Here is a 14,082-nt window from a genome sequence, read left to right as displayed (position 1 = left end):
TCCAACATCTGTGTCATATCTGAATATGTTTCTAATTTTGTCTCTTAAAACTGTTTTCTTTTTTCTGGCCTTGTAGAATAACTTGTAAACTTTTGTTGAAAACCAGACATGGTATAGAAACTGAAGTAATAGCCATTAGCATGAGGTTGAGTCTGGGTATAGGAGGACTGTGTTTAACATTGTAAATCTTGGCGCCAGAGGTTCAATTTCTTTCATTGTCCTTGTCAATATATTCTCTTTTGTCTTTGGGCTTTCCTAAGAGCTCCTCCTCAGATAGTATCTGTGTCTTGCTGGTTTTCTAGCTGCATGTTTAGAGTTTGGCTGAGCTGGAGAGAGCTGAGCTGTTATGGTAGGTGTCAGAGTAGTCAATTGAGACAGTAAACCCAAACAAATTTAGTCAAGCCTTTAATTTCTTACTGCAACAGTATAAAAACAAGGCTAAACAGGAGAAAGTGCCACTCCCTGAATGTTCCCTTTTTTTCCCACAGAATGGTACCAGGTATGGGTCATGCATATCAGTGCAGATGGGAAGAATGCCCTGAACAAAGTCTTCTGCTGTTTTATGGACCCAGAAGCAGAGGTAGGAGGGGTGGGCTGGCAGGAGTGAAAAATTACCAAGCACTAAGTCAAAGTGGAGAACATTTCTTCAAATTTCCATCCCTGTAATGAGGTCTCAGTAGAGATGCCATGATCTTTCTTGGATCACCAAGAAAGAGACCTCTAAATGGAGATACTCATGCTAGGAATGCAGATATGCCTGAGGGCATATCCAGCCAAGGGGGCAGAGTATAGCTCTTATGGAGAGGACAGGTTTCTTCCCTAAAGCTTTCCAGGTAAGCCTTTGTAATGCCAGTGGAAACCTAAAGAAGAGCAATAACCTAGAGCCAAATCCTCCACTATATTGGAAGGTTATTATACTAGACCTCTGTTGGTGTGAGGTAAGGTGTGCAAGAAAGTATACACTCCATAATCTTTGATTAAATCTGTCTTTAATGGGTTTGTGACCTTCAAAGTCTTTCTCACCTTTTTTCTCCCTCAAGTAAGACAGGAAGGTTGAAGGCAGCTGGGGTAGGAGAAATATTTTTTTCTTTTTTTATCAGAGAAGCCTTTGTTATGGAGAGTCTTCTGCGTTTATTTCACAATGCTTACACTGTCCCTCCCCCTGCCAGAACAAGGAAAGGACTATTTCTTAGAATTTCCTGTGACAATCTGGTGGTATTCCATATGGAAAACATATGAAAGTGTGGGGCCCTCTGAAGCCTACAGCTCCCAGGAGTTTCTCTGTTATATTAATCACTGCTTAATATCTATCTACTTGTCAAAATTACCAGTTAAGTGATTTTCTCCATTTACGGTTCCAATGGTTTCTGCTGCAAGAAAGCAGGGCTCCTCTGTGACTCTGGTTTTCCTGTCTCTGCAAATTTATGGGCTATGGTTTGCCCTGCAGTCTCTCTGATGGGTCCAAGATCAATCATTAATTTTCAAGATATGCACCTTTTCTTTGTTGTAAGGCGATAGTAACAACTTCAAAAATTTTTACATGTCGGAGCTAAAACCAGAAATCATATATTTACTTACTCTCATTTCCTTTTAAACAGTGATCATTATCTTTATTATAGAAAAAAAGATATACATGGTACAGAAATTTTAGAAAATTCAAAATGACTTTGATATCAGAGCAATACTGCCCTCATAAAATGAGTTGAGAAGTATTCTTTCCTTTCCTGGTTTTTTTGGAATAGTTTGAGGTTTATTATTAACTCTTTAGATGATTGGTAGCATTCACCAACAAAGCCATCTGTTCCTGAGCTTTTCTTTGTTGGAAGATTTTTTGATTACTAATTCAATCTAATTACCTACTATAAGTATTTCTGTATTTCCTATTTCAACTTTAGTCTGTCTTGGTAGTTTGTTTCAAGGATATTGCCTTTTTATCAAGATCATCTAATTTGATGGTATGCCAATATTCATAGTAATTACTTATAATTCATTTTATTTCTGAAGGTTGGTAGTAATAGCCTCACCTTAATTCTGATTTTGGTAATTTGAGTCTCGTCCCTTTTTCCCTTAGTCAGTATATCCAAAGGTTTGTCAATTTTGTTGATCTTTTTAAAATATCAACTTTTGGCTTCAGTGATACTGTCTGCTTTTCCCTTCTCAGTTTTTTTTTTTTTTCATTGCCATTCTAAACTTTATTATTTCCTTCATTTTGCTATAAGTGTCCTTAAGCACTTTTATTATATTTCATACATTTGGTATGTCATGGTATTGCTTACATTTATTTCAAAGTGTTTTCTAATCTCTCTTGAGATTTATTCTTTAACCCATTAGGTGTTTCGGGGATATTATTTAATTTCTACATATTTGTGATTTTCCTACTTTTTCTTCTATTGTTTATTGCTAATTTTATTCCATTGTGGTTATAGAAGAGCTTTGGATAATTTCAATCTGTTTAAATTTATTGAGACTTGTTTTATGACCTAACATGTGGTCTATATTGGAGAATGTTTCCTGTGCACTTGAGAAAAATTTATGTGCTTCTCTTCTAGGTTAGAAAGTTTCATTTAAGTCTGTTGTCATAGTTGGTTTATAGTGTTATCTAAGTACTTTATTATTACCTTTTGACCCTCTGTCTGGATGTTCTATCCATTACTCAAACTGGGATTTTAAAGTCTCCAAGTATTATTGTAGGACTGACTATATTCTTTTCGGTTTGCTAATGTTTATATTATATATTTTGGAATTCTATTTTTGGTGCATACCTGTGTATTTTTTTTAATCTTCTTGATGAACTGATCATTTTATCAACAGATAATGGCCTTATCTGTCCCTTGTTAATTTTTTTTTTTTTTGTCTTTTTTTAGGGCCATACCCATGGCATATGGAGATTCCCAGGCTAGGGGTCCAGTTGGAACTGTAGCTGCCAGCCTTCGCCAGAGCCATAGCAATGTGGGATCTGAGCCACATCTGCGACCTACACCACAGCTCACAGCAACGCTGGATCCTTAACCCACTGAGCAAGGCCAGGGATTGAACGCACAACCTCATGGTTCCTAGTCACATTCGTTAACCACTGAGCCACGACGGGAACTCCATCCCTTGTTAGTTTTTAAATTTAAAATATATTTTTCTGATATTCTTACACCCATTTCAGCTCTCTTTTGGTTACTAAGTAAATGGAATATATTTTTCCATTCTTTGACTCTCAATCTCTTTGTTTCCTTGCATCTAAATGAGTCTCATATACAGCATATATTGGATCATATTTTTAAGTCCATTCTGCCAATCTTTATCTTTTAATTTGTGAGTTTAATCAATTTACATATAAAGCAATTACTAACAATGAAGGGATTGCTTTTGCCATTTTTTTTCTGTATTTCTTATGTCATTTTGGTTTTTCAGTTTCTCCAATAATGCCTTCCTTTTGGATTTTATTTTGTTTTTTCTAATGTACCATTTTTATTTACTTTTCTTTTTCTTTTATGTTACATATATTTTTAGTCATTTCTCTCTGTGAAGATTACAGTTAACATCCTAAATTTATACCAATCTAGAATGAATTGATATCAGCTTAGCTTGAATAGCATACATGACCTCTGTTCCTATCTAGCCATGTCCTCCTACTTCATGTTTTTATGTCACAAATTACAATTTTAATTATAGTCTGCAGATTAACATAAATTTCCAAGTATTGTTTTATGCAGTTGTCTTTTAAATAACAGAGGAAATAAGAGAAGTTACAAGCCAAAACATCAAAAACAAAAGGAGTTCCCATTGTGGCTCAATGGTTAATGAATCCAGCTGGGAGCCATGAGGTTGTAGGTTCGATCCCTGCCCTTGCTCAGTGAGTTAAGGATCTGGGGTTGCCATGAGCTATGGTGTAGGTCACAGACACGGCTCAGATCCCACATTGCTATGGCTATGGCATAGGTTGTTGGCTACAGCTCTGATTCAACCCCTAGCCTGGGAACCTCCATATGCTGCAGAAGCATCCCTAAAAAAAGGAAAAAAAAAATTTTTTTTAAAAATAAATAAGCCAAAGCATATTCTAATACTTCAAATAAATTTTACCTATGTAGTTACCTTTTACTAGTTTGTTTTGTTTTGTTTATCATGACTTCAAGTTATAGTCAGGTGTCCTTTAATTTCTGCCTGGAAGACTTTGTTTATTTTAGGCCTTCTTTTAGGAGAGATTTGCCAGTGTTAATTCTCTGAGTTTTATCAGAAAATACCTTAATTTTTTTTTTTTTTTGAAGGCTGGTTTTGTTGCATAGAGAATTTTTTTTTTTTTTTTTTTTTTTTTTTTTGCTTTTTAGGACTGCACCTGTGGCATATGGAAGTTCCCAGGCTAGGGGTCAAATTGGAGCTGTAGCTCCAGCTATGCCACATCCATAGCAACATGGGATCTGAACCATATCTCATGGATCCTAGTCAGATTCATTTCCATTGTGACACCATGGGCACTCCATACCCAGTTTCTAATTTGTTATTATACTTGTCAGCTCCATAATTTCTGTTTGGTCCCTTTTTATAATATGTATCTCTTCATTTATATACACAATTTGTTACCTGCCTGGATAGATCAGTAGGTAGAGCATGAGACTCTTATATACTCAATTTGTTGAGGATATCAACATTAGAGTCTCAGTTTTATCAGATTTTTGAAAATATTTAAGGCAGTTGATTTTCAAGTCTTTGTCTAGTAAATATGTCTGTGCTTCTTAAATGAAAGTTTATGTTAATGTTTCTGAATAATGAGCCATACTTTATTTTTCTTTACATCCTTCATGAATTTTTGTCATGGACATTTTGAATATTATATATGGCAACTCTGAAAATTATATTCCTTCCTCTCTCTCAGGTTTTATTTTGTGGTTTGCTGTGGATTGTAGTTAACCATTACTTAAGTGAATTTTATAAATGTTTTAAAGTCTGTATTCCTTGTTGTGAATAGTCTCTGAAGTCTTTTTCCCTTTACTTTGTGGTTGGATAATGTCTTGACAGAGATTTCTTTAAATCAATTTGGGGAAAGAGAAGAAAAGAAAAGAAAAGAAAAAAATGCAGTTTTTTCAGATTGACTCTGTGTTGAGACACCAGTCTTAACACTTATGCAAGCTCTTTAAACTCTGTCTTAACTTCACTTCCAGCTTGTGCTGAGCCTAAAGATCAACCAGAGGGTAAGGGCAAAGTAAAATGTCCCAGTAAATATACCTCAAAGCTTTCTTACAACTTGTAAGTTGCCTTTTTTCTTGATTCTATGCTCATGAGGATGCTGTAAGCCTTTTACATTTCCCAGAATTCTGCCAAAGGTGTTTCTGACTGATTTTATTTTGTGTGTGTCTGTAAAGAGACAAGCACTTGAGTCTATCAATTCTGCCATTTCACTGATGTTACTACTCTGTTAATTTACTTTTAAACAGAAATTCAATAAGTATTCTAGTGATGATCAACTACATGTATAGATCTCTCCACCCCTAGGGAGAATCTTGTTATAGATGCTGTTTAGAGAGGGAAGCAGAGGTAGAAAATTAATTTACATGGTACAATTTTATTTATCTTCATACCTATGTAAGAAAGGAACATTAGGGTCTTCATCTATAATTGTGTTTGTCTATTTATCCTTCCAGCTCTATCTAAAATTTTGCCTCATTAATTTGAAGCTCAGTTGCTATATACATACATATTTAAGACTGTTATACTTTGAGAATTTCCACTTTGGCATTATGTAGTATTTATCAGTATACCTGATAATATTCCTTGCTATGAATTCTTAAATTAACTGTACTTAGATTTAACTGTAACTACACCAGCTTGTTTGGGATACTGTTTGCACTGTTTATTTTTTCCCTCCCTTTTTTCTTTTAACCTATGAATGTATTTTTATATAAAGTGATTTTTATGTTATTTTTTTTTGTGTGTAGATAGCATATAGTTAGCTGGGTCTTATTTTTTAATCCAGTTTGAAAATTTGTCTTTTAACTGGTGCTTCTAGACCATGAACACTAATACCATTATTGATATAGTAATATCTATCATAAATGCTAGCTATTTTTTGTTTTTTCCATCTCTTTTTTTTTATAGTCTACTTCTCTTAGGAGATGGAGACTTTTTATCATTTTATTATAGTTTCTCCATTGACTTTGTATTTATGTTTTTCAAAAATATGTGGTTGCCTATACTTTCAAATATATACTTTAATTTAATGTGAATCTACTTTGAATCAATAGTATACTGCTTCACCTGCATAATCCAGTTATAAGAGTGTTTCCAGTACACTCCTTTCATTCTATATGCTATTATTGTTTTATATTTTATTTTTACACATGCTACAAACACAAAATATAGTGATTTTGCTTTGGAGAGAGAACAATATTTTAGAGCAATTAAAAGTTAAGGAAATTATGATGTTTTACATTCCATTATTCCATATCTGTATCTTTGTCACTTCCCCAGTGTTCATCTGAGCCTAGAATGTATTCATACCCTTCTTCCAGGCAGTGTAGTTTTCCCCATCTTTTTTCTTCCTATAAGAACAATACAATTTCAACAGTACCTAAATGTGCCCATGTTTTTGCCCTTTATCCACTGATTAAAGCTTTTGTTCTGTCGGTGATATAGGACAAAGGGAAAATGCTGATTTTCCTTATTACACTTATGCATAGTGAGGAAACCTTTTTTTTTTTTTTTTAACTCTTTTGATATTTTCAGTGAACAACTGATAGAGTTCATTTTAGCGACAAAAAAAAGCCTGTAGAAGGGTGTAGGACTTTTATTATTTTTCTGACCCCAAGGGTTCACCTACTCTCATCAGTTCACACTAAGCTGACCTTCACATCCTAGCTTAACAATCATTATCCATTTCCAGATGTTCCTTGCCCAAGTAAGCACATGTTCACATTTTATCTCTATTTTCAGGAACCTGTCTAATTTTAGATTATGGCTCTAGTTGCCCTTTAACACTTCACTAGGTTCACAAAAAGTCATGAACTTTCTATTTTAAGCTTGGCAGTAGCATTCTTTCAAGCTGTATCCCAGAGTGGCACCAAAATACTATTTTTGAAGCAAGTTATTCAAATAGTTTTAACAAACAAGTCTCTTTACACTCTATCATTGACTATTTCATATTTTGATCTCCTTTGTGACTTCTATCAAGTCACATATGGAATTTTTATTTTTAAATGTTAATATATTTGTCTTCATTGTGTATCCATAACTATTAAGAAACATGAGCTACATGGACACTTAGTACCTAGAAAAGCAACTGAAATATAGTAGAAACTCAAATGTTTATTGATTGGACAGACTAGAGTTGTAATAAATACTTGGTGGCAAAGAACTCAAAACTTTAAACTCTGAAAAAATCTTTAAGCACAGTTTTGCTGTCTAATTAATTAGGAACGATGTGATAGCCAATACCTCAGAGTAGATAATGAAAGACTTTGGAAATATTAATAATTATGTATAAATATAGGCCTGAACTGATGCATTTCACTTCCATCACATTTTTGGTCCTTTTGTGAATAAATTCATTCTCAGTGAAAATTTTGTATTGGATTCTAAGAGAGGATGCGGGTATAGAATGACTTACTGCAAAATAAATTAACAAAATAGAAGTGAGGAAAATAGCACAGATACAAAGCAGCAAGCATTGGCTGGTGAATAAAAAAATTAGCCAACATTATTATTTTAATCACCATATATTGATTATAACATCATCCCATATTATCAAATATCAGCATATAAATAAAAAATCAAACCTAGATTTGCAAAGAGTTTGTGTTAAGACAGCCATAAAAGGCAGCCACTGTGAATCCATGCTGTGGATTGCCTTTGTGTTCTCTCACAACAATCAACAACTCACTGGGGACAGTGCCTACGAATTTTAACCTCTCTTTGAAATGTTTGAAAGACATAGTTCAGTAGGAATATTGTGCACGTTTGTCCCCTCTGAACAGAGCTAGTTTGTTTTTGTTTTTGTTTTGTCTGCAGTTAGTGACCTGCACAATTAAGAGTGATTCTGGCACTTTGTCAATTTTAAGGTAACGAGATGGGAACAAACATAATGGACATTATATATTATCATTTTATTTCTATGACAAATAAAAGTAGCTTGAGAATATTTTTATGTATTTGCAACAAGTGTCCTAAACAAAAAAAATGAAACTATGAGGGATTCCAAACAAATGGCATTTATTCACATGTACACATATGAAAAATATGTACCTCTGTTCTTCCTGCAAATAATGAATGTTTTGTTTTCCAGAAAAACTTCTTGAAAGAATAGTAATCTTTTTGAAAGAAAACTAAATGATACAGAGATTGGCTTTGAGAAGCTGCTTAAGAGTGTTCTCAGATTTCTAAAGGGGATCACCTTACATTATATATAAGGGAAGAAAATTTTCTCTTGTTCTCAAAAGAGTAGGAGAAGAAAAGAGAAGAGGCAAATATTAAAAGGCGAAATAAAAGTAAGGAGTAAGATAAATGTCATAGAGTTTTAAGTTCAAACATATTAACCCATAACTCCAGATTTTTAAATCTTTGGTGTGAATGGCTTAAGAGTATTTATAGAAACCTTTCAACAGCTGATTTCACATTCATACTGACATCAAATAAGGAAAAACTGAATATGTGGGTATAAAAAACAGAGGCAGGAAGGCTGATGAGAAAATGAGTTTCACAGAATTTTTAGCAGGAGTTTAGATTTTTTTTTTTTAGATCATAGAATTGGAGTTTTGAGCTGAACTTATCCATGTATCCAAATAATGAAAGAGCACAGCTGGCATCAAGGTTAATAACTAACCAATCAAACAGTTAGATATTATATGAAAAAGACAATAACCTCTCCTAACTAACTTCCCTAAACAAGTAGTTCACATGATCTGATGTGTCAACACAAATAGAAGCCAGTTTTATCTACTTTAATTAGAGAAAAAAAAATATGGCTTTGTCTGTGCATTTCTTTATTTTTCCCAAATCCCTTAGAATTTAGGAAGGCACATTGGAAAAATGAGAATGAAATTATGATCAATGCATCAGTTTGTCTGTTATTTATTTGCATACATTATGAGGTCTTACACAACAGTCAAATGAACACATTTGCTCAAAGCTATATTTTCTGTATCTATAAAAGCAAAGTACCTGAGGTTCGGGTAATTATCACACAAATGAACCAAAGATGGCCTCTGTGTATTGGCCCCTAGTTTTTTTTATTTCTTTACTATAGGTGAAGAAATGTTAGATCAAAATGTCACCAATGCCAAAATCAAATTTTTACACATCCAATTATTTTTAAAATAGCCTGAGCAAGCAGATTTTTAGCCATTTAAAGCCTGCTTGCTTTGCATTTCCCTTGAAACATCATCTCCTATATGTTATCTTTTTGAGCATGGATCCTTGAGGTGATAAGGCCCCAAAATGCCATGGCCCTTCAGAATTCTCTGACCCACAGTCTCCCTCCCATACTCCTGAGTGATGTCACCTAAGCATGTAATCCCCTTATGTGATTGCCCTCACTCCCCAGGAGTTCCCTTGCCCTCCTCCCCATCTAGATGGTGGCCTCCTTGCTATAAGATTCTGGACAGTCTCATGCTAGGATAGACTTCCCTTGCCTGCAACCTAGTCCAAGCACCACCCACAAGTTAACTGTGTGTCACTGCTTCTTGTGGTCATATCTTTTTATCAATATCAATATAGTTTTAGTGAAGAATCAAAGAACTCAGTTTGGCAATGTGGTAGACTAGACAGTTTGGAAAAAAAAAAAAAAGCAAAGAGGAAATTTGAGAAAATGTAACAAAATCTCCCAAAGCAAAACAAAACCAAATGAAAAAGATTAGGAAACTAGAAACAAGATGATTGAAATTATGGCTTCCTTGGAAGTATTTGTCAATCTTAGTATCTGGGAATCTTGGGCTATAAGAATTGCATAGGGGAGCAAATATAAGAACCTAAACTTATATGGGGAAGGGAGTTAGAATGGAGAACCTCAAAAACTCATTGAACAATTGTACAATTAAAAAATGTCCCCTCAATGTCTGGTCACTTGTGATGGAGCATGATAATGTGAGAAAAAAGAACGTATACATGTATGTGTGGCTGGGTCACCTTGCTGTGCAGCAGAAAATTGACAGAACACTGTAAATCAGCTATAATGGAAAAAATAAAAATCATATATATATATATATATCCTCCATCAATTCCAGATATCAGAGAACCTTATCTGTCTAGACTTGGGCATTTCATAGGAAAGAAAATTCCCTTGATAATTTGTAATTCTATCTCTCCATTTGTGATTAGAGTTTGAAATTATAATTTTACATACTTGGAAACCTTAATTTCTCATCTTATGAGTTTTCAAAAAGTAGGTGGCACTCTGGTACAGTTGACTCCTGCAGTGGTCAATAGTCCCTGAAGAGATGCAATCCAAAATCCCACAGAAACCTCAAAAATAAAGCCTAACATCAGAGAAGTAGAAAGGAACTCCACCCTGAACAAAATGCAAGAAAAACAAATCCCTGAATACTTAGTCCTAACAGGAATTGTCAGACACAGAAGAAAGAGATATTTAGAATTCTTTTTTCCTTTTTTCTTTCTTTATTATAGTTGATTTATAGTGTTGTGCCAATTTCTGCTGTACAGCAAAGTGATAGATAGATATACATTATTTTTTATATTTTTTTCATCACGGTCTATCCCAGGAGATTGGGTATAGTCTCTGGGCTATGCAGTAGGACCTTGTTGTTTATACATTCTAAATGTAAGAGATATTTAGAACTCCTAAAGAACTAGTGATTAAAATAAATTATAGAAATAATAAATTATAATATTTAAAATATAAAATTCAGCAAATTAAGTGGCAGATCACATGAAGCTAAAATAGAATTTAGAGAGAAGTGAAGAAACTGTACAGTGTAACAAGAAAATAAATAAAACCAGCAGTTAAGAGGGGGAAAGTATAAAGATCTAAAATAATCTAATTGAATTCTAGAGGAAAAAAATATAGAATGAAGAAGAGATAATCTACAAATAAATAATGGCTGAAAATTTACATAATTGATGAAAAGTGAATTCTCAAATTCATATCTCAACAGGTCAGAGCAGACTAAACTGGTGGCCAACTTAACCATATCATTGTGAAAACACAGTTTAAAAAAACAAAACAAAACAAAACTTTAAAATCAACCAGAGAGAAAAGATATATAACCCAGTCTGACAGTAGATTTCTTAATAATGGTAATTAAAACAAGAAAAATGAAAATTTATTTCAGAAAGAAGGGAGAAAAATATAATCATCTCAAATTTTTATCAAATTAAAAATACAAGAATAAGAAGGGAAGAGATAATTATTTTCATATACACACATATATACACACATAAGAGAGGGACTCCACAATATTCTGCACTAAAGTATTCTAATATATATCTCAGAAAGAGAAAATTGAACTCAAAATCAAAAACATAGGAGGAAGGATGAATTATGAGTAGATAAATATTAAACAAGTGGAAAGCTAAAGAAAAATTCCTAATAAAAATAGTATTTGTTTTTGTAGAACTAAAATACTGAATAAAAATATGTAAATGAGAAAGACAACTTAAAATATTTAAAATGCACCAAGTGATAGCAACCTACATATATTTATTAACTTGTTTTTATTGTGTGGATTTTTAATATTAAGCTTATTAAGAAAGAAAAGATAGATTGTATAAATTCTAAACCAATACAAAAATAAAATGAAATTGAAAATAAAATTGATGAATTATAAAAGAAGAGGAAAAAAGTCCTCCAAAAAGTCAGAGTGGGGAAAAAATAAGATATATTATTGAAAATATATCCATAAATCAATTAGATTTACCTACTACTCATAGGAAAAAATATCAATTTTAAAGAAAACAAAATCTAGCTGTATTGTATGACTACAAGTCCAAGAATATGTTTATTATAGAACGTTGGCTTTTCAAATATTTTTGACAAAATAATCAAAGCTCATCTCTGACACAAAAGTTTTACAGTGACACTTTAATAAATCAATCAATTTCTCTATGGTTTATTACTGATCTCTTGTATCCACCAGCTCTTGCCACAATATCTACATAACAACCAAAAAATATATCAAAATCTCAATGACCAGCCAAACATTTACTTCCTTGCTTAAGTGTCCTCAAGTTGATGGTGGTTCAAGTAGGCAGAACTGGATTGACTGGGCAAGTCAGGACTCCAGAAGTCCAGCTAAGTTCAAATTTGTTCTCATTTCTTCATTCTGCAGTCCAGGCTGAAGCAATGATGTTTACCCAGGGCATGTTTTTCTAAATGCAAGAGTCTGAGAAAGCCAAACAAATCCTCAAACTAAAACTACTTGTGTCAAATATTCTAGTATTCTATTGGCTGAAAAAGTCACATAGCCAGGCCAAAGGACACTCGAGTGGAGAAATAAATGTCTCCTTGTCAGGATAAATCATAGAATTTGGAATAATAATCTAATCTTCCACAGTTCTTTAGCAAGCTTGTCATCACACTTTTCTTCCAACATTATCCTTAGGTCATTTACAGTTTACTAACTTTAGTTTCTGAGACCAACATAGATTCATAAGTAAACTAATTTTTTTTGATAAACTAAATTTTTGCATGGATAGAGCTCTACGTAGTGGCAGGAGAGCAATAGATAAATAGATACCACAAACTCATTTATTCTGGTTCTACTTTATTTATTTTTGAGGGTATGCAAAACTCTCTAAGCCACTTGTTTTTGCCAAGCAAATCCAAAAAGAAACAGTAGTCAAAGTATAGTAAATATTCAGTTGAAATTTGCATATACACTGCTAGATAAAAGAGGCCCTGTTTGAAATATAGCCCCAGCTTCATTGTTTCAAAAATGCCATCAGATAATGTAATTTTCTCCTTTCGTTTCTAATCATTTTTTTTCTTTTTTTCTTTTTTTTTTTACTGTGAACACCTAGTTTGCTTTCTAATAAAAGTCCCAACAAAATTCTACTCCTGGTCCAAATGTAACAAACAATTACTGACCTCCCCACTCTTGCCTCAATTTGAGAATATTCTTCAACCTTAAACTGTCTTCTTTTTTAAAAACCATTTTCAAATTTATTGAGGTATAAATGACAAAACTGTAACATATTTAAAGTATACAAAGTCATGATTTTGTAGTCACACATATTGTGAAAGGATTACTCCATTGAATTAAATAATATACCTATCATATATTTACCTTGTTTTGGCAATGGGGAAAGGAAAGGGTGAGATCATTTAAGTTCTGTTCTTTTGGCAAAGTTCAATTATTCAATACAGTGTTATTAATTATTCCTCTCTGTTGATCTTTCTTCAGTGACAATATCTTAGATAGCCTCTCTACCCTTCTCTGATCAGTATCTTAGATATCTACTCCAGCTTATCTCTGGGCTGTGAGTTAATTTAGAAGGAAGCTCTTCACTTACTGTTGGGATGAGTATATTAGCATTCGGCATGTTATAAGGAACAGTGGGATTCAAACTAGTTCCAACAATATAAGTAGTTTATAATCTCATATAACTAAAGACCTCAATATCATACCAGTTTTCAAACATTGTTTCAGTCCTGGGCTCACAGTAGCACCAAAGACCCTGGTGCACTTGTCTGAAAATATCCTGACTACCCTCTGTTTTAACTGACTTCTTCTCCCATTGGCCTGCTTCTTTGCCTGGATTATGGTTGAATAAATGACTCTCAGAATTTTGAGATAAAGTCCATACAACATACTACCCAGAGGAAAAGAAAAACTCTTGTCCCAGTGTTCCAAACAAGGTATACATAGATTTTCTCTAGATGAGCTTGGATGCAGATGCCCATTCTGTGAATCAGTCATTATGGCCAGAAAGATAGAATGGAACAACAGATTTAAATTAGGTTTTGACCTCCACAAAATGCACTCTGAGTAACAGGCTGTACATTTGTCATTTTTCTGATGCTGAGTACATTTGATTTTCTAATCATGATTAATTATGTCAGGGAATACTTCAAATGCACAAAGTATAATGTACCCTCCCAAATGAAATTACTGAATTTGTATTTAATGACCCTAAGGTAATGCGTATGAT

The sequence above is a fragment of the Sus scrofa genome, chromosome 5 (assembly GCF_000003025.6).
Source record: "Sus scrofa isolate TJ Tabasco breed Duroc chromosome 5, Sscrofa11.1, whole genome shotgun sequence".
Classification (NCBI taxonomy): Eukaryota; Metazoa; Chordata; class Mammalia; order Artiodactyla; family Suidae; genus Sus; species Sus scrofa.
Note: the sequence above shows the minus strand (reverse complement) of the source record.